Source organism: Ovis aries, chromosome 2 (genome assembly GCF_016772045.2).
Source record: "Ovis aries strain OAR_USU_Benz2616 breed Rambouillet chromosome 2, ARS-UI_Ramb_v3.0, whole genome shotgun sequence".
NCBI lineage: Eukaryota > Metazoa > Chordata > Mammalia > Artiodactyla > Bovidae > Ovis > Ovis aries.
This window is the reverse complement of record NC_056055.1, coordinates 211,199,798-211,221,123: the sequence shown is the minus strand read 5'-3', so window position 1 is coordinate 211,221,123 and position 21,326 is coordinate 211,199,798. Positions and strand designations below refer to the sequence as shown.

At 37.3% G+C, this 21,326-nt stretch overlaps 1 protein-coding gene across 37 annotated transcripts in view; it reads right to left on the bottom strand.

Annotated features, from left to right (window-relative positions):
• MAP2 (microtubule associated protein 2) overlaps nucleotides 1-21,326 on the bottom strand; it is a 300,076-nt gene that overhangs the window by 219,694 nt on the left and 59,056 nt on the right. For all 37 annotated transcript variants that reach the window (XM_060410370.1, XM_060410374.1, XM_042244123.1 and 34 more), the window contains exon 2: nucleotides 9,719-9,768. The gene's annotated coding sequence lies outside the window, so the exon portion shown is untranslated. The remainder of the gene's footprint in view (nucleotides 1-9,718; nucleotides 9,769-21,326) is intronic.

Below are 21,326 nucleotides of genomic sequence, written 5' to 3'. Positions count from 1 at the left end.
ATCTCTATTCATAAAATGAAGATGATAGTACTTAAAGTTTCAAATATTTATTTATATTCTAAAGTTAGCTTTCTCTATATTCAACAAAATATACAACTTTTACTGGAAGACAGAAAGAAGAGAGGGCAAAAAGGAGAGAAAGAGAGAGAGAAGGTAGATATTCAAGTATAGACACAGATGTATGTGTATAATATAGTAAGGATTTTATTTTTGTTCAGCTCTTCAAACCTATTTTAAATAAATTTAAATAGTAGAAAGAAAAGTAAACAAAGTCTCTAAAGCAACATAAGCTGACAGTCACAAGATATTGAATAATATGGACTGAAACCAAATCCACTTTGGTTTATTAGCACAAAATGATTTTCCAACTAGCATTTTTACATTGCTAAATAATTAGACAGAATGAGCTCAGAAAAGGCAGACAATTTTATCTGCTTTAATAGAAACGGCCTATAAAATATGTCCAAAAGCAAAGCCCTTGCTCTGTTCATTCGCAAAACCATCCAACATTAGCATGCATATCCAAGTTATCTATCTAATATATATGTATTATCCCTTTTTCTATTATATGTATATCCCTTTTTCTGCTGTGATGATTTTTCTATCCTTGGATGAATAACTGATGAAATTAAGTAAATCTCATGTAGACTTATAGAAGTTGAGGAACAAAAAAGCATATCCATTTTTAATAACATAAAGTTCTTACTTTGCAGTAAGTAGGCCATAAAAGAAATAAAAGATTTCTAAATGAATGGACTCCTTACAAATGTACTTCTTATGTTTTTAAATTCTCCAAACTGCCTTAAAAAGATAGGCCCATATAAAGTCATGATATTCTTTAAAGAAATAAATGGTCTGCAAAAAGATCAGCTGTACCATTTTTTGGAATGGCATTCATTCAGATGAATTCAGGAAAGAATAAAAATCAGCTGGCCCATGACTTAAATCCACAGGATTGATTTCCTAAGTATGAGGTTTGTATAAAAACATATCTAAGGGGTCTCTTGTAGCCATTACTTCCCTGGTGGCTCAGATGGTAAAGCGTCTGTCCACAACTCAGGAGATCCGGGTTTGAGCCCTGGGTTGGGAAGATCCTCTGGAGAAGGAAATGGCAATCCACATCAGTACTATTGCCTGGAAAATCCCATGGACAGAGGAGGCTGGTAGGCTACAGTCTACAGGGTCGCAAAAAGTTGGACACTGCTGAGCGACTTCACTTTCACTTTTCACATTTAGCTAAGACAGAAAGAATCAGCTAGAATATTTTTTTTCTCATGTGGGAAAAACGTATCTGTTATTTGTTATTGAAGATATTTCCAATGGGTTGTGTTTTCCTATTTGTCCTCTGAGGCATCAATAAACCTATTTCCTTGATATGTTAAGACTCTGTCAAAAAATAAAAGAACAATTCTGGAAAAATATATTCCCGAAGTATTTCACTGGCTCACATGAGGAGATTGAGAGGTTGACAGCAAGTTTACCTCTCACCCCCAGCCCCCTCCTCCCCACCTCTCCCATTCCAAATCATGTCATGAAGCTTATTTGTTGATTGTCACGTTTGTAACAGGAAAGGATTACTTTTAATAAAAAAGGAGAAAATAAGTACTTATGATGCTTCAGATTTCAGAAAGCTGCACAAAAGAAAGCAAATTCTCCAACGACTAACTGGCCTTTCCAGTCCATCAGCTTTGTATCTCTCCTTAAAAAGGTAAAGAAATAATTAGGCATTCTACAAATCTTTCCAGAACCTCAAATTCACTTTATCACATATCAATATAGTAACTAGAATTCCAAATATGTTTTCATCCGTAAGTATATTATATTATGCTCAATATAGGAATAAAGTAGAAACACAAAGCAATCACCCTTCTCATACCTTTACAAGGTCCGTCTAGTCAAGGCTATGGTTTTTCCTGTGGTCATGTATGGATGTGAGAGTTGGACTGTGAAGAAGGCTGAGAGCTGAAGAATTGATGCTTTGGAACTGTGGTGTTGGAGAGGACTCTTGAGTCCCTTGGACTGCAAGGAGATCCAACCAGTCCATTCTGAAGGAGATCAGCCCTGGGATATCTTTGGAAGGAATGATGCTAAAGCTGAAACTCCAGTACTTTGGCCACCTCATGTGAAGCGTTGACTCATTGGAAAAGACTCTGATGCTGGGAGGGACTGGGGGCAGGAGGAGAAGGGGACGACAGAGGATGAGATGGCTGGATGGCATCACTGACTCGATGGACATGAATCTGAGTGAACTCTGGGAGTTGGTGACGGACCGGGAGGCCTGGCGTGCTGTGATTCATGGGGTCGCAAAGAGTCGGACACGACTGAGTGACTGAACTGAACTGAACTGAAATTGAACCAAGTAATTACTTCTGCTTCAAATGTCTTTTGTGTGGTGGGTTTAAAGTCCTTGCTTTTTTGCTCAACTCTCTTTCACCAAGAGAAAGAATACACTAGGTAATAATTATTATAACATATCTACACACATGTAAATATATAAATGCCCATTTAAGGAAGGATATAAGTGGCAAGGAATCCACCTACCAATGAAGGAGATGCCAGTTCCATCTCTGAGTCAGGAAGACCCCCGGAGAAGGAAATGGCAACCCACTTTAGTGTTCTTGCCTGGGAAATCCTATGGACAGAGGAGCCTGGTGAGCTACAGTTCACAGGGTTGCAAAGGAGTCGGACACAACTTGGCAACTAAATAACAACTATACACACACACACACACACACACACACACACACACACACACGTAGCTTACAAATATGTAATAAAATTGTTTATTTTTGCTTCTATACTTTACAATTCATTCAATAAGCATTTTCAGGGTGTCCACTCCTACGAGGTCCTACCAGGACAGAAGGCACAGAGAGAAGACCCCAGATTCTGAGTTGCTAGGGAAGATAAGATATATCTGGAAACAATCATAACATATAACATAAAGAAACAAGGGTGAATGCTATAAGAACCATATATGGTATGCAACCATATGGATGGTAACCATGTGAACCATCATGAGGCAAGATAGAAGGTAAACAGAACTTCTTGAGGGGGCTGACATGGAGGCAAGTTAGAAGGTAAACAGAACTTCTTGAGGTGGCTGACTATGTAGCTGGCTAAAAAAAGGCTTGTTTGTCTTGACTCTGGAAAGCAAACCACTGTAGCTTACTAGTAAGACACAAGGGTCTCCTGAAAATATTAGCATTTTATACACTGTTTTTTTAAGTGAAAGTCTGCTCACTTGTAAAATATGCTGCTTAGCTTAACAGTATCTTTAATAAAAGAGACAATACCACTCAGTAGAGCATATAGAAATTACTTTTTGATCAGTCCAAAACCAAAATATTTATATTTTGGCCTCTTCTATTTTATATTTTATTTTATGACAATAATTTAATGATCTTCATTGGTTTTATTCCATCTTGGGAGAAATACCAGAAGGTATTACTCAAGTAAAAACTATGAAAAGAAAAGAACTTTGATAGAGAATTTTAAAATGTCTTGAAATCGTCCTTATTTAAGGTCCATAAGTATGCATTATCTCATTTAATCCTTAAAAGAAGTCTAAGTTAGTTTTATTCTAGCTTTAAAGATAAAATAATAAAGTCAGACAACTTTTCTACAAGACATAAGAATTCAAGTCAGAGGGATAAACTAGAATAAGAAGAGAGATCCAGGTCTGGGCAGAAATGAATGCTCAACAATGAGTAAATGGTAAAAATAATTATGGAATAGGATAAAATATTACACAGTTATTAAAACTGCATTTTCAAGAAATCAGGAGTAACTGGATACAAAGTTTAACTTCAATTTTGTGAAAATAAATAAGTCAAAATCTGGAGCGTAATACACCAAAATACTGGTCACAGTATAATAAAAAAGAAAACAAAGTCAAAAAATGAACTCACCTTGTTTTGAATGGTAAAAAGGGTGGTGTAAAGTGTTTTTAAAAATCAGTATCAAGCTTGACTTTATAGTTTCCGAACTTTACTGATTCTCTTTTGTAATAACTTGAAATTTAATTCTTTTAATCTAAATTCAGTAATACTATATTTCATAGAATCTAAGATACAACCCACTATAAGACACACTTTATTTGCCACCTAGAAAGAAAAAACAATTGACAGTTTAACTATGGTAGTTTTTGATTTTACATAGCTTAACATAAAAATGTGTATCTTAGAGTTGATGAAATACTTTATGGACATTTGAAATTTTTTATTGAGGTATAATCAACATACAACATTATATTAGTTTCAGGTGTAAAACATGATTTGATATTTGTATATATTGTGAAATGTTCACCACAAAAAGACTAGTTAACATTCATCACCATATACAGTTACATATTTTTTTTCAGTGTAAGAATTTTTAAGATCTAGTCTTTTAGCAACTTTCAAATGTACAATATAGTATTATTAACAGTAGTATGCATGCTGTACATTACATCCTACAAATTATTTTATAACTGGAAGACTGTAAATTTTGACTCTCTTCTATATCACCTTAATCCATTCATCCACTGATGGACATTTAGGCTGTTTCTATATCTTGGCTATCGTAAATAAGGCCGAGATGAACATGGGTGTGCATATTTTTTTTCAAATTAGTGTTTTCATGTTCCTCAAATAAACAGTCAGAAATGGAATTGCTAGATGATATGACAGCTCTATTTTTAAATTTTTGAGGAACCTCCATCCTGTTTTCCATAGTAGCTGCACAAATTTACATTCCCACCAACAGTGCACAAAAATTTGCTTTTCTCCACCTCCTCTCCAACAGTTATTACTTGTCTTTTTGATAATAACCATTTTAGCAGGTATAAAGTGATATTTCACTGTGGTTTTGATTTGCATTCCCCTGGTTATGACCAACCTAGATAGCATATTCAAAAGCGGAGACATTACTTTGCCAACTAAGTTCCGTCTAGTCAAGGCTATGGTTTTTCCTGTGGTCATGTATGGATGCAAGAGTTGGACTGTGAAGAAGACTGAGCGCCGAAGAACTGATGTTTTTGAACTGTGGTGTTGGAGAGGACTCTTGAGAGTCCCTTGGACTGCAAGGAGATCCAACCAATACATTCTGAAGGAGGTCAGCCCTGGGATATCTTTGGAAGAAATGATGCTAAAGCTGAAACTCCAGTACTTTGGCCACCTCATGTGAAGCGTTGACTCATTGGAAAAGACTCTGATGCTGGGAGGGACTGGGGGCAGGAGGAGAAGGGGACGACAGAGGATGAGATGGCTGGATGGCATCACTGACTCAATGGACATGAATCTGAGTGAACTCTGGGAGTTGGTGACGGACAGGGAGGCTTGGCGTGCTGTGATTCATGGGGTCGCAAAGAGTCGGACACGACTGAGCAACTGAACTGAACTAAATTGAGGATGATGATGCTGTGAAAGTGCTGCACTCAATATGCCAGCAAATATGGATAACTCAGCAGTTATCATAGGACTGGAAAAGGTCAGTTTTCATTCCAATTCCAAAGAAAGGCAATGCCAAAGAATGTTCAAACTACCGCACAATTGCACGCATCTCACATGCTAGTAAAGTAATGCTCAAAATTCTCCAAGCCAGGCTTCAGCAATATGTGAACCATGAACATCCAGATGTTCAAGCTGGTTTTAAAAAGACAGAGGAACCAGAGATCAAATTGCCAACGTCCACTGGATCATTGAAAAAGCAAGAGAGTTCCAGAAAAACATCTATTTCTGCTTTATTGACTAAGCCAAAGCCTTTGATTGTGTGGATCACAATAAACTGGAAAATTCTGAAAGAGATGGGAATACTAGACCACCTGGCCTGCCTCTTGAGAAACCTATATGCAGGTCAGGAAGCAACAGTGAGAACTGGACATCAAACAACAGACTGGTTCCAAACAGGAAAAGGAGTACGTCAAGGCTGTATATTGTCACCCTGCTTATTTAACTTCTATGCAGAGTACATCATGAGAAACCCTGGGCTGGAAGAAACACAAGCTGGAATTAAGACTGCCGGGAGAAATGTCAATAACCTCATATATGCAGATGATACCACCCTTATGGCAGAAAATGAAGAAAAACTGAAGAGCTTCTTGATGAAAGTGAAAGAGGAGAGTGAAAAAGTGGGCTTAAAGCTCAACATTCAGAAAACAAAGGTCATGGCATCTGGTCCCATCACTTCATGGCAAATTGATGGGGAAACAGTGGAAACAGTGGCTGACTTTATTTTGGGGGCCTCCAAAATCACTGCAGCTGGTGACTGCAGCCATGAAATTAAAAGACACTTACTCCTTGGAAGGAAAGTTATCACCAACCTAGACAGCATATTAAAAAGCTGAGACATTACCTTGCCAACAAAGGTCCGTCTAGTCAAGGCTATGGTTTTCCAGTGGTCATATATGGATGTGAGAGTTGGACTATAAAGAAAGCTGAGTGCTGAAGAATTGATGTTTTGGAACTGTAGGGTTGGAGAAGACTTTTGAGAGTCCCTTGGAGAGCAAGGAGATCCAACCAGTCCAATCTAAAGGAGATCAGCCCTGGGTGTTCTTTGGAAGGACTGATGTTGAAGCTGAAACTCCAATACTTTGGCCACGTGATGCGAAGAGCTGACTCATTGGAAAAGACTCTGATGCTGGGAAAGATTGAGGGCAGGAGGAGAAGGGGATGACAGAGGATGAGATGGCTGGATGGCATCACCAACTCAATCGACATGGGTTTGGGCGGACTCCGGGAGTTGGTGATGGACAGGATGCCTGGCGTGCTGCGTTTCATGGGGTCGCAAAGGACACAACTGAGCGAATGCACTGAACTGAACTGATGATTAGTGACACTAAGCATCTTTTCATATACCTGCTGGTCATCTGTATGTCTGCTTTGGAAAAATGTCTATCATATCCTCTTCCTGGTTTTAAATCAGAGTATTTGTTTTTTGATATTGATTTATATGTGTTTCATATATATTTTGGATATTTGCACTTTACAAGACATATGATTTGCAAATATTTTCTCCCATCCAGGAGATTGCCTTTTCATTTTGTTCATGGTTTCCTTTACCGTGCAAAAGTGTAAGCACAGTTCTGATATTCCATTTTAAATATAGCTATCTATAACTTTGAGCTTCCCTGATAGCTCAGTTGGTAAAGAATCCACTTGCTTTTATCTAGCAATACTAGTCATTTTACTCAGTTAACATTATTATAGAAAAATAAGCTTTTCTATGAGGGAAAATTCTTTTGTCCTGAAGCAAAAGGACCTAGCTCTAGTTAAGAAAAGAATACTAATTTTCATTATATATCATAGTTTGTGTTGAGAATCTGGTTGTTTCTGGTGAATTGATGTATCCTTCAGAAGCTTTGTTACATCTAGCTTCTTTTCCAAAACATAATTTAGATAATTAATTATCAAATTTAATTTAAATATCTTTTCATTCTCAGCTGGAAAGAGAAACAATACAATATATTCAATTAGGAAGACTTTGTAATATGAGAGATTTAAATATGCTTCCATTTCTATGAACACTGTATATTTTAATCAATATATTTATTTTGGAGTATGTAAGTCATCCTGACTTTCACAGTTAGACCAAACACATTTAAATTATGTTCACACTCCCACAAAAGAAATTCTCCATACAGGAAATGAATACAGGATTAGATTTTTAAAGTTTTTGTGTATTACTCTTATAGTTATTTACTTTTCTATATAACAGAATTTTTTAATTTCTTTTCCTTTTACATGTTTCTTTTCAGTTTGTTCCTTTCTGAAGAGTAGCCAAAATGAAATGAGATTTCAAGTTGTGATGTTGACCATACCAACCGCAAACAAAAATCCAAAAGGAAGAGAACAAAATACAATTTACTTTTAATTAAAATTTAAAAACGACACTTCCTATTCAACTTTGTGCATTGAAAATATTCCTGATTAAAAGATTTCTACTTTGCAAAAATCTCATTCTAGTTGTTATTTTTTACTGGCAGATGGGTAGAAGCTAGCAGGGAAAGAAGAGTAGCAAAAAATCCAAAAAAGTCTTACAAGCACTCCATGTTTAAAGATGTGCAAGTTTACATAGAACATGCTTAGAAGTGAATAAGAAACCAGCCTAAATGTCCTCAATAAGTTCAACTCCAAATTATATGAACATGAAATTAAACAAATGCAGGTTACAAATTTAACTCTCACCTTTATACACATGTCCCTTTTTCTCCGTATTAAGTTGCCAACTATCAGTAGGCATGATTCCAACATATCTTATTTGCTACAGTCTATCCAGATTTCAAGGATAAGAAAGCACAATTTGTACATGAAAAGGGAAAATAATAATAGTGTGTGTGTGTGTGTGTGTGTGTGTGTGTGTGTACACACACACGTGCACATGCATGTGAGACAGATGTGTTGGGGGTGGAAGAATGAGGTCAAAATGAGGCCAGAAAAGGTAACATATTTACTGTGTGCTTGCTATGTGTTGCATGTGAGAGCTAAGTCACTTCTGCTGCTGCTGCTAAGTCGCTTCAGTCGTGTCCGACTCTGTGCGACCCTAGAGACGGAAGCCCACGAGGCTCCCCCGTCCCTGGGATTCTCCAGGCAAGAACACTGGAGTGGGTCTCCATTTCCTTCTCCAATGCATGAAAATGAAAAGTGAAAGTGAAGTCGCTCAGTCGTGTCCGACTCTTAGTGACCCCATGGACTGCAGCCTACCAGGCTCCTCCGTCCATGGGATTTTCCAGGCGCTTCAGTCGTGCCCAACTCTGTGAGATCCTATGGACTGTAGCCCATCAGGCTCCTCTGTCCCTGGGATTCTCTAGGAAAGAATACTGAAGTGGAATGCCAAGCCTTCCTCCAGGGGATCTTCCCAACCCAGGGACTGAACCCGAGTCTCTTATGTCTCCTGCACTGGCAGGAGGGTTCTTTACCACTAGAGCCACCCAAACACTGCAGTTTGAAGGCTAAATACCTGATTAATATAAGAACAAAGGAAAACCAATGTTTTTCTTTCTGTTAAATTAACCAAAAACCCATACAAAAAGTTTAGCAACACCTGGCATTTTGCTCTTTTATTAGCAACAAAAGCAGTTATTTTATTCTGAGTTTAGTTTTTTTTTTTTAAACTATGAATACATGTTTTAGAGAAGAAAAGAAGAGGGAATAAATGAAATTCTAAGCCTATTTATGTCAGTGCCCTCTAAGGCTCTGTTATTATTCCAAACTCCATTAAGCTAGTTTTGGTCTCCCCTAAAACCAATTAACAAGGAAACAGAGCAAAAGAATGGCATCTTAAAACTCTGCTAATTAACTGAAATATGCAATTAATGAACAGTTTTTCAGCTCTACTATGCTTAGGAAATGTGGCTACCCAACTGTGGCCTTCAAAACTATTTCCCTGATAACTCAGAAAACTGACCATTCTTTAAAACACTAGCCAGCGCTGCAAAGAAATCATACTTTTGATATGTTCATTAAATGAATGACTTAAAATTGAATCTTTTTCTTTAATCAAAATTCTGCAAGTAAGGCAGGTAAAAGAAATGAAACTTGATAATCAAAGAAATACTAACAAAGAAAACAAACACTTCAGGAAAACGTGTCTGCAAATCTGAAATGTATCCATTTCTCACCATTACAACTTTCTTACCACTACCGGCAAAAGTACTCTGACCCAACTCTACAAAGGCTCACTAAGCCTCTATTTTATTTCACAGTTTATTCAGAATTTAATATATAAACATATCACCAACCTTAATTCCAGCCAGCAGTCACAAGACAGTTTGGATCAGATGAATAAAATCTGAAAGATAAACAGAATAACATACCATAAATTAAATCAATTGAATGACTTAGTCTTTTACTTTAGTAAAAGGGAGGATGAAGTTACTTGAATCCTCACACATAAAATTTACTGGCTGACAACACATCCACATCAATTTACAAGGGCATTATATAGTTATGAAACTTTAAACCAATATATCTTCTAGATTTTATTTAAAAATATGTATTAGATGTGCAAATTATATCCTATTCTATTTTCAGCAGTTTCTGTTTAAAATAGAACAATGCTTATGCTTATAATCTAAAATGTCAACCATAAATATTTTTTAAACAAACTATGTACTGAAAGTACTACCACTTATCTTGAAAGATGTTTAACTAAAAATAATAAAACTGACACATTCAATCCTTAATCTAATTTAACATCCACAGACAGTTTGTGGATTAAAAGTGCACGATCAACAATCTGTTTTGACTGCTTCAGTCCATGGGATTGCAGAGAGTCAGACACAACTGAGCAACTGAACGACATGATAATCTGTTAAAAGGCAACAAAAGTCAAATAAGATGATTCCAATGGCAACCTAGCAATCTTCTCATTATTTTCTTACACCTAAATCTTGCCACTAAATCATGCTGAGAAGTGTGTTGTCAAGTGGAAGGAATGAGAAAGTAAACCAAGGAAAAAGCAAACCCAACTTCTGTTCCAAAAGTCAGCCTGTATTTTGAACACTTAGTAGAGAAAATGACTCTCCGATGACAGAGTGGGATTCTTGGCTTGCAGCAGGGATCATCCATGGATAAATCTCCAATTAAAAAAAATAATCGTTAGGTTCCAGAAGTGTGTTTGTGATTAACTGGTTAGAAGTTTGAATATGTTCCACATGGTATTGTTAGAAATGGTTCATTATTAGACTCAGAGGTTAAGTCCAAAAGATGATTAACCTAAAATCATGATTATTTAATGAAAACAATAGTATAAATACTCATATATTCAAGATAATATGTAAATTAGCTTGACTGTAGTAATCATTTCACTATGCATATGTATATCAAATCATGTTGTAAACCTTTAATATACACAATTTTATTTTAAAATATAAAAGTACGAGTAAATGATTGAAAATGAAATTCTTTTTTAAAAAACTTGTTATTTTATATTGGGGTATAGCCAGTTAATGATGTTGTGATAGTTTTAGGTGAACAGTGAAGGAACTCAGCTTCGCTCAGTTCAATTCAGTCGCTCTGTTCTATCCGCCTCTTTGTAACACACCAGGCTTCCCTGTCCATCACCAACTCCCGGAGTTTGCTCAAATTAATGTCCATCAAATCGGTAATGCCGTACAACCATCTCATCCTCTGTCATCCCCTTCTCCTCCGGCCTTCAATCTTTCCCCCATCAGGGTCTTTTCAGGTGAGTCAGCTCTATGCATCAGGTGGCCAAAGTATTGGAGCTTCAGCTTCAGCATCAGTCCTTCCAATGAATATTCAGCACTGATTTCCTTTAGGATTGACTGGTTTGAGCTCCTTGCTGTCCAAGGGACTCTCAAGAGTCTTCTCCAACACCACAGTTCAAAAGCGTCAATTTTTCAGCACTCAGCTTTCCATCCCATTCAATGATGCCATAGCTTTTCAAAGTTCAGTTTTTGATAGTGTTTGTAATATAAAGGCAAATACTAACACTGCATTAAAACCAATGTGGAGTAAGAAATGAGGATGAGTGTCCAATCTGGCTCTTAGGTTTGAAGGCTAGTCAGTACCCAACAAGCACACATTATTAAGTAACTGTGAGTTTCTAAGTATAAAATACAAAGTTTTTTTTCTTTCAATTTATATGCATTATTTTTTCAAAAGGTGACTAAGTTAATACCTAAATAATTTGTATGCCAATTAAACAAAACTGTGAGGTATTTCTTTCAGCCTAGGGGTGCCATGAAAAAATTACCAAGATACTCAGAATGTCATAAACTGAGAAAGTCTAGGACACTCTCTGTTAAGCATAGCACTTTGTTTTGTTTCAATTTTGCTCCACAAAATTAAAGAAAAGAAAAATCAGGAGAGATTTTATTTTATTTTTTTAGAAAAAAACTAGTAAAGAGAGAGATATAAAAGGAGAGGGAGAAATTATTTTCTTAAAATCAGAGAAAAAATACTAGGAGACTGGGAAGGACAGTGGTTCAACACACTGCACATATGTGACTGCGTGTCATGTGTGACTTTGTGTGCATGTTCATGTGCACTTCCAGGCATGTAAGAGGTAGCTAAAATAGGACACATAAACACCAGGGGGTGAAAGACAAAGAACCAGGAGTGGCCTACTGTACATGTATACATGTTAACCACAGTGACCATATGTCACTACTCCCTAAGAAAAAGTGGTTCCCTTAGTTGCTTGGAGTCAAGAAATGACTGCATAGAACCACATGTTAATTTATGTGCAGTTTTAAGTCTCAGCTTACCATTTGATCACAACTGCTTCTTGCTAAGAGTTTTTGGCATACTAAACTGATATCCTGGTATCTTTAAACTCAAATAGATTGGATTTTATCTGTTCTGCATAAACTTTCACATATATGTGTGCATGCTCAATCACTCAGTCTTGCCTGACTCTTTGTGACCCTTTGGACTGTAGCCCACCAGGCTCCTCTGTCTATAGGATTCTCCAGACAAGAATACTGGAGTGGGTTGTCATTTCCTCCTCCAGAAGATCTTCCCAACCCAGGGATTAAGCCTTCATCTCCTGTGTCTCCCACATTGCAGGTAGATTCTTTATCCACAGAGTATATATTCATATATATACTGTCAAAAGTGAAAGTCACTCAGTTGTGTCCAACTCTTTGCAACCACATGGACTATATAGTCCATGGAATTCTCCAGGCCAGAATACTGGAGTGGGTAGCCATTCCCTTCTCCAGGGGATCTTCCCAACCCAGGGATAGAACCCAGGTCTCCTGCATTGCAGGCAGATTCTTTACCAGCTGAGCCACCAGGGAAGCCCATCCTGTCAAAGTAAAAACTAAATGAGACTTGTAGAATTTTTCAAAAGTCAGGATTTACAATTAACAAACCTGGCTGCTTTATATGATCCATAATGGCCACCTGATGGGAAGAGCTGACTCACTGGAAAAGACCCTGATGCCAGGAAAGATTGAAGGCAGGAGAAGGGGACAACAAGGACAAGATGGCTGAATGGCATCACTGACTCAATAGACATGAGTTTGAGCAAGGTCTAGGAGTTGGTGATGGACGGGGAAGCCAGGCGTGCTACAGTCCATGGGGTCACAAAGAGTCAGTCTCGACTGAGTTACTGAACAACAACAACAGATGTTACTAGGAGGATATTCTGACCTACCCCCATCACTGTCCCATCAACCCATCCCCGTTTCCAAAAATGTTTATTTTCTTTTCAGTGTAGCATATGTGACACGCAACCTCTGTTCAAGATATCAGTACTATTTCAATTATGTTAACTTCGTATTTGAACCCATTGGCTTAGTACACTGAAGAATATCAATTAGTGATTGTTAAATGAATGAAGATGCTTTGTGTCATACTTTTCTGATGCTGCTTTTCTGATGCTGTCAAATGTAAAGAAATGGTTGAAAATTCCCCTTTTAGCAGAGATAAGGAAAAAAATCCCATCCATGACCTACCTGATTTGCATTGAAAATGTGTAATATAAAAGCTCTGAGGGAAAAGAGGTGTTCATTTTTGACCTGGTGAACTCACACTGTCTGGGGAATTTTGTTTGCTTGTTTGCTTTTCTTATCTTAAGGGCAGCACATCCATTTGCAATGCCTGGAGCAGCTGCTTTGTAAAAAATTCTCTGAACCTTTTATTTCCCCACTCAACCCAGTTATCGAGCAAACAGGCACAGAATAGTGAAGATTTATGTTGCCCCAAGGCTCAGTCCTCACTGTGAACATCTGCCATTTCACACACAGAGGTCAAGACTTTTTGTGTAGTATTTTGCTAAACAATGCCCTCAGCATAACTCAAATGAAATTCTTTTCAATAGGATTCAGCATCTGCTTTTAGGCAGCTTAACTTATCAGCATATTGAAAGCACCACTTCTTCATCCTGAGTCTCTTTCTCCACAACAAAAAGGTAGGAAACATGTCAGGAAATAATCTTGAGAATTAATTGCTAAATCTTTCTTTCTCCTCTTTATCCAATGAGAAATAATCTTACATCGGTCTATCATACATCATTTTGTGATGGTCAGGTTGAATTATAAACTGGATATCAGGCAGCAGTATTCCTGTTTACATCTCACAAAAAATAAAAATTGAAAATAATAGACATATTTTTGCTATTAGATTACGTAGGTCAACTCTCATTTGAAAAACCTTTCACATTTTCTGTACTTCTCCCTTCTTAAAGTTACACAAGAGTCTCAATGAAAAGAAACTAGTCATAGAAAAGTCATAGAAAAGTTACTGAGTCATAGAAAAGTTACTGTTTGAACTTCACTTAACATACAAATGTAGGGAATACTACAGGATGCAAATTAAAATTAAAAATAGATTCTATTTTTTAAAATATATTTAAGTGCTTATTTTTTAATAATAAGTACAATCCTTATATTTTAAAATACAGGACAGTTTAAAAATAGTATTGTTATTATTTCAAAGATCAAAAGCTCTTTGCCATCTAAAAGCTTAGTTAGAATCTAGTGGGATAGAGGTAGTTATGAAAAATCAAAAGACAAAAGGCAATGATACAAAGCAGAATATACCTTTTGTCACTAAGAAATATCAACAAAGAGCTATGGGACACTGGAGAACAAAGGAGGATAAAAATGAAAGCCTATTATATACGGATAAGGATTCAGAGGTGCATTTGAGTTGAGCCTTGAAGGAGGCAAAGGATTGTGATAGGTGGAGACAGAATGGAAATGAGACCAACTCAGACAATGGACTCAGAGAAAGGACTTAGCAGTAAAAAGTAATGAAAAAAGCAAAGACCAAGGGGTATCTGGGGCCTCACCTAGCTGGAGTATAATACACTAGAACAGCAACAATTGGGTGAAAGTCTAGGTTGGGTTTGTATAGGCAGAAACGATCTTGAATGACAATCTGAGGAGAATAGAGAATTAAATATATTTAATTTTGCCCACTTGGAGAAGGAAATGGTAACCCACTCCAGTATTCTTGCCTGGAGAATTCCAAGGAGCCTGGTAAGCTATAGTCCATGGGGTCACAAAGAGTTGGAAACAACTGAGTGACTATCACTCACTCACTCAATTTTTTCCACTAAAGTGAACCACTGAAGGTTTTCTATTCAAGAATGATATGATTAAAATATTTAAGTGACATCACTGTGTAGACTGGATCAGAGATGAGGAGATATTAAAGAGTAAACCATTTAAGTATCTCCTTCAGAAGTCTAAGTGGCGGGTAATGAAGCGTCAGTTTGCGTAAAGACAGTGTTGATGCAAAGAAGGAAGAAGACTCCAACTATTGCAGATGCAAGCATCTTAGACTGCTCAGGCTATATAACAAAATGCCATTTGCTGAGTGACTTAAACAATAGAAATATATTTCTCAAAACTCTGGTGGCTAGAAGTCTGAGATCAAGATGCCAGTTCAACCAGGTTTTGGTAAGAGGCTTATAGCTAGCTACCCTCTCATTCTCTTCTCCCATAGTCATTGTCATATTAGGGAGCCACCTCTGTGACCTTATTTAACATTAACAGACAAGAATACTGGAGTGAGTTCCCATTGCCTCCTCCAGCAGACCACATTTTGTCAGAACCCTGCACTATGACCTGTCCGTCTTGGGTGGCCTTGCATGGCATGGCTCACAGTTTCATTGAGTTACACAAGCCCCTTTGCCATGCAAGGCTGTGATCCAAGAAGGGGAATATTCTGAAAACCTTATTCCTAAATACAGTCACATTGATGGCTTAGGGCTTCAATGCATGAACTTTGCGTTCAGTCCAGAGTAGCGTGTATAAGTAGTATGTAATAACCTGTTGAGGACTGTGAAGAAAGCTGAGCACTGAAGAATTGATACTTTTGAACTGTGGTGTTGGAGAAGATTCTTGAGAGTCCCTTGGACTGCAAGGAGGTCCAACCAGTCCATCCTAAAGGAGATCAGTCCTGGGTGTTCACTGGAAGGACTGATGCTAAAGCTGAAATTCCAATACTTCGGCCACCTCATGCAAAGAGTTGACTCATTGGAAAAGACCTTGATGCTGGGAGGGATTGGGAGCAGGAGGAGAAGGGGATGACAGAGAATGAGGTGGCTGGATGGCATCACCAACTGGATGGACGTGAGTCTGAGTGAACTCCGGGAGTTGGTGATGGACAGGGAGGCCTGGCGTGCTGCGATTCATGGGGTCGCAAAGAGTCGGACACGACTGAGCGACTGAACTGAACTGAACTGAACTGAACTGAATAACGTATGGGGCTTAGGAACTGGTTGGCTATGAAAAGGCATGTGACAGAGAAAAAGAGCCAAGAGAATTCTGAGGGTTAGAGACAAACAGACCCCCATAAAGATATTGTCATTCTTAGAAACAGGAAAGGCTAAAGGTAGATCAGGCTCCTGAGCAAGAGGAGAGGGTGATAGGTTTTGTTTTTTTTTTAACACACATTGTGAGTTTCTGGCAGGATAATCAGGGAAGGTATGCATCAGACAACTAACTTATTCATAAAGGGTAGATTTTATGTGATATGCAAAAGAGTGAAATCTTACCTAACACTGAAAGAAAACAAAAAGGAATGAATATTGTGGAGATAACTGGGCTAAAATACATCAATATAGGGTCAGAAATATATGTTCCAAATTATAGAATTAGGTTGTCTAGCCAACCCACATTATTGTATATTTAATCACACTTTTCCTTGATAGATAGGTATAACATTAATAGAGCACTGACTGTATGGAAACCCATAGTTTACAATGAATGCTACATCCTGTCTGCCAAGGCTGTAGGCTGCTCTGGGTCAGTGACCCAGCAAATCCACATTTGTATCTCAAGCACTTAGAGTGGTGTATGGCACAAAGTCGGGGATCTATAAATGCAGAATGAGTCACTCCCGGAAAAAAGAGGCTGAGTCATGAGCACTCCAACTAATTTCACCTTTAGACTTTGTATCGTTCACATAAAATGACATTGTCAGAAGAGAAGCACTAGCTATGATGCCTAATGGAATGTTCTGAACACATAAGCTGACATGTTCCCTGTAGCTACTGTGACAATGCTCGGAAGTAGAGATTAAAGGGTACAGAGGACCAGTTCCACGCTGGGATTTTGTATCTACCCATCTACTGTCACAACACAGTGGGGGAAAAAAGGTAACACAGCGTCAGCAACTAGAAGTATTAATAGCTACCCATTTAAGTTGAAGAAGTTTTAAATGCTCAATTATGGAGTCTGTTTTATGAAAACTACAGTACTATCTCTAATACAAAAGCAACAATAGGAGACAATGCTTGTTAAATATAACCCAGACATTGTACAAACTATGTCGTAAACATTATTAATTTAATCCTCATAAGAGCAAATAAAGCAGACATCATTATTTCCAAGAGGAAACTAGGCTTATAAAGATTAAATCCATAGTACCTATGGATTGAGCTTTCCCAGGTGGCTCAGTGGTAATGAATCCACCTGCCAGTGCAGGAGACTCGGTTCGATCCCTGGGCTGGGAAGATCCCCTGGAGGAGGAAATGGCAACCCACTCCAGTATTTTTGACTGGAGAATCCCATGGACAGAGGAGCCTGGCAGACTACAGTCCATAGGGTCACAAAAGAGTCATATACAACTTATCAATTAAACAACAACAATATCACCTATGGATTAAGATTGCTAATTAATTTATAGAAATACTATTAAGGCAGAAATGACAACTTTAGTCAGAGATAAGGTGAAATATTTACATATCTGGTATATGGCCTGTGTATATTTATATATGCTTTTTTCACCTTTTGCTTTTAAGTTTAGACATTCACGTGAAAGTCATTCAGTCATGTCCAGCTCTTTGTGACCCCATGGACTGTAGACTGCCAGGCTTCTCTGTCCATGGAATTCTTCAGGCAAGAATACTGGAGTGGGTAGCCTATTCTTTCTCCAGGGGATCTTCCCAACCCAGGGATCGAACCTAGGTCTCTAGCATTGCAGGTGGATTCTTTACACTCCTGAGTCACTAAGGAAGCCCTTAGATACTCATGTGTCTGTGCAAACCAAGGAAGCCCTTAGACACTCATGTGTCTGTGCAATTCCTTACAGAATTCTGGCATAATCAAATTCAGGCAGAAACAATAAAGGCTGTAAGAAAACAAATCAAAACACTTACAGTGAAAACACTGTAAGAAAACAAATGACAAAATTTTGAAATAGAAAGACCCCAGACTCCTGTAGTTCTAAGCATTTTTAGTGGGACAAAATTTTGGAAGATGCAGTATTTATTAAGAAACTGTTTGCTGCATATGTACAATTGAATCTCTTTGCTGTACATGTGAAAGTAGCACAAAATTGTAAATCAATTATATCCCAATATAAAATAAAAATTAAGCTAAAATGAATTCTAAACTCAGAAAAAAAATATATAAACTTACTGCTGACACTACCTCAAAGGTCTACAGCAAAAGGGTCTAATATATTTTTATCCCAGATCCTTCCTTTTTTTTGTCTTCCTTGTAATATTTGTGTTATGGATGTTAGGCATATAAATGGTTTAAGAAGTTGATATGTTCAAGGTTCATGATGAAAAACACCAGTAAAAAGTATGGTTTATTGAGAGCCAAAATGCATCTGAATAATGCTATATTTATTTTGATAATGAGATAGTACATGAGTGAAAATGGAATCGACAAAAGCCAGTACGTTTATTTTCTGCAAGAAAGCCCATCTGCTAGCTTAGATCATTAGTCTTTAAAATCTAAGGTTTCCTTTGAAATGGTTTTATAGCAAAGTGAATGCACTACCAACTATTTGTTCAAAATCTTTAATGGAGCACCTTTTGATTAATAACTTGGATTTACAGCTGAGATTTGAAAAGATGTGAAATACGTGTGAGCACTCATTGAGCATGAGGTATGTACACTAAGTCTAACATCAGGATACTTTTTTCAAAGATTAATCCTACAATCTAGAATTTTTTCTAATTCAGAAAGTACACATTCTCCTAAGATTATCAAAAAGTCATTTTGTCATCTCAGTAAAACCTGAATTTCAAAGGAATGAACAACTATAAGGCAATCCTTAAACAATGAAATAAATCTGTTCCCCAAAGCTCTAATTTCCTGAAAACCCTAGTACATCCACTAAGAAGCCAAATTGGAGCATTCCACACATTTCTGGACCCACTTCTCTGAGTCAAAAGCTTTCTCCAGGGTGAACTCAGGTATATTTAACTCCTGTAGATGTGTGTGTGTTGTTATAAATAATTTTCCAGCATAATTTAACTAATTTAATAAAAGATGTCAAACCCTCAAAAAGAGGTATAAATGGACTGACTTCAGCATTATTTATTATAAAGAAAATTTTCATCAATTTTAATATTCTTGTTGCATTATATGCTATATATAAGGGACCAAAAATGAGGTCAGAATTTATATATTACAATTGAAAATCCTATTTCTGGAACAAATACAGCTACAACAAAAGTTAGGATTTCCTATAAGTCTAAAAACATTCATGTAAAAAACATCTGCTGTTACCACATGTAAAATGTTAAGTAGTTTTTCAGACTCTGTCATCCCTCAACTGTCCCAATTAAGGGTTAGAGCTTCAAATTTTCTCCAACATAAAGTGGACCAAAAAGCAATACAGTAGAATAAAAATAGCTTAAATTAACTGCACATCTTTTCCCTACTCTTCACATACAGGTGGTCCTAGACTTATAATCTGTTAACCATTCATTTTAAACTATATGGAAAATATTACAAATGGTGGTTAAATTCCTAATCCAGTCTACTTAATCCTTACTCTAACTGAAGTAGTACTGCATAGCTAATTTGAATGTTTTATAGTCTGACTGTGATCCAAGACACAGCTTCATTATTTTATTTTAAGAATGTGTTCCCAAGCAAATGGAATACACTAGGTAATTAGTTATATACTCTATTAACTAATGACTTTTTAATTTTTCAAAAAAACTTTAATTTTGTATTTTGAACTAACCATGTTGTGACAGTTTCAGGTGAACAGCAAAGGAATACAATCATACAAATACATGTATCCATTCTCCCCCAAACTCCCCTCCCATCCAGGATAACTAATGATTTTTGAATAACTGCTTCATGGCAGGCACTTTTCTAAGGACTGGAAAATAATGATTGGCAGTAAGTTATGGAAAGTTTTCTGCCCTTTCAGAGGTTGATTCCTCCAGTGAATATAAACACATATGAGAATGATGACCTCTATGAGGAAAATAAAGCACGCTAGGGGGTAGGTGAATGAATTGTGGTGGGAGCTTTCTCCATCCCCAATTTCAGAAGCAAGAAAGGGGTAGAAGCTGAAATGCCATTAATCACAGCAAGAAAGCTAGACCCTCACCTAATGCTTTTTCAGATGAAAATATTTCAATGGGCAGATGCCTGACCTACAACTGTCCTTAAGTTGAAAAGTATAAATATAACTAATACATTCGAATTCTGAAAGCACACAAAAAGTACAATTTGGGAACTAGTACGGGTTTTACTAATAGTGTTGGTACTACATGAAAACAAACATCTTGTATGTATAGAACATTAGTTTTTCCACATATATAGTTTTGCTTAATCCTGTGTTGACCTAGATTCAGTTGACTCTGACTCATTATCAAATATGACACCTACTTCCCAGTGAAAGGTAATCTCTAGTAATGGGTTATTTTCAATTGCTAGCTTGCCAAAGTGTCAAATGTCATGCAAGAAAGTAAATAATCCAGAGACCAAAGGAAACAAATAGCCTAATGTTTGATATCCTCACATAATGAAATGCTCCCAAATAATAACATGTGCTTCATTTCCAAACATTTAACATAATGAAAAAAAAGTTACAGAAGGTGGGATCTGTAATCCATCCGTAAAGAATTGATGAACTCTTCTTGCTTGGGCCAGGGACAAACTCGTTTATAATACACCACTGATTGATAAAATTCCTCTTGGCACACACATCTTCAACCAGTTAACAGAGAGGGAAATGAGCTTTGACAGCAGTCGGGCAACACCGAAACGCTGTCCCCTGTGACTCACATGAACACAGCCGGCACCAGCCTCTGCGGCGGGTCACCTTGTCACTTCTCAGAGCACTCAGTGCTTGATGGATCCAGCGCCACAGCAGAGTAACTGTACACACTCCTCAGCACTAGAGAAAGTCAACAGGCCCTTCCCTGTCTGGAATGAGGAACCCAATTATCAACTTGTGTTATGTGTGTGTTGGGGTTGCAGTCATGCTGCACAGTTGCTATTGTGTTCCCATCTGCCAGTTTCAATGAGCTATGGAAACAGAGCCAGAAGATTTAAGCTCTTTCACACAAAATTTTTTTAACTATTGCTAATAGTCAACAAGGGATGTTTAAATAATTGAGGAGGCATTATTTTCTATCCAGTCCCAAATCAAGAAAGTCATGCTGCTAAA